This window comes from Vicugna pacos, chromosome X, assembly GCF_048564905.1.
Source record: "Vicugna pacos chromosome X, VicPac4, whole genome shotgun sequence".
In the NCBI taxonomy this organism is placed as follows: domain Eukaryota; kingdom Metazoa; phylum Chordata; class Mammalia; order Artiodactyla; family Camelidae; genus Vicugna; species Vicugna pacos.
In genome coordinates this window covers 110891010-110892014 of record NC_133023.1, presented here as the reverse complement: position 1 = coordinate 110892014, position 1005 = coordinate 110891010, and positions in this window count along the sequence as shown.

Sequence of the window (1005 nt, the reverse complement as noted above, 5' to 3'; positions counted from 1 at the left end):
GCAATTTACCTCAGTTACTTGAACCGTGAATAATTTTATTCATTTTTTAACAAAATTCCTGAGTTTCCATCTTTGTGAAGAGACAAGATACTCTTTCATTGTTCCCTATGAATGCACTATTTTTGCTGCAAACGCCAATATTTATTCAGTTTTATTTCCTCTTCCTTTTATAGTTTTTAAAGCAGGTGTAAATGTCCCTATTGATCAGGCTGGAGAGCCCTGAAAAGGATGTGACTCTCAGCCAAACAATGAGACAAAATATGGACAAACTACAGAAATCAAACCTTTTCTTCAGGACCTGAGAGGAGGGACAGCACCATCTAGGAGAGACGAAAGAGAAAGCCTACTTAATCATTTCCAGAACCCCACAGGCTCAGGAAAAAAGAGAGAGCAAGCAAGGCAGGACATGAGAGAGAAATGAAATAATCTGATTACTGTTCCTCCAATCACAGCAGCCCATGCGCCACTCTTAACCAGCTCAGCCAAAGAAAACACTGCAACCCCTGAGGTACAGCCATTGACTGAAAGTGTCAACAGTTGTCCTCGGCTGAATCATAAGGAGTCTTTCTTCTATGTTCGGCCTGGGAGATTGCGGGGAGGGTTAGGGGTGGGATACCTTGCCCTTCAAGATTATTAAAACAATTTCCCTAGTCTGACCGTGTCAGCTTTCTCTAGCTATTGGAAAAAGTGTTTTTCCTCCTCCAAGCAATCAGCCTGACAAATGGTCACCAGGATGTCTTGGCAGAGAGAACACCCAGCTTCCAGGACAGGGGCCAATGTAATTGCCTGGTCCTGCTTCGTGATGCATAGTGGTTCTCATCCTCCTGTCACTCCTGGACTAGAAGAGAATGAGTATGGAGTAGCGGAAGAGTAACCTTGAAAGCCTATTCATTTATGTTTTCTCCTTATTGAAGGACGTTTAAAAAATCTAGAATCACTGGTGGACATTAGCGGGACATGAAAGCACCCAAATTCCCCGTTAGCAGGCCATGAATCCAGTCCTTG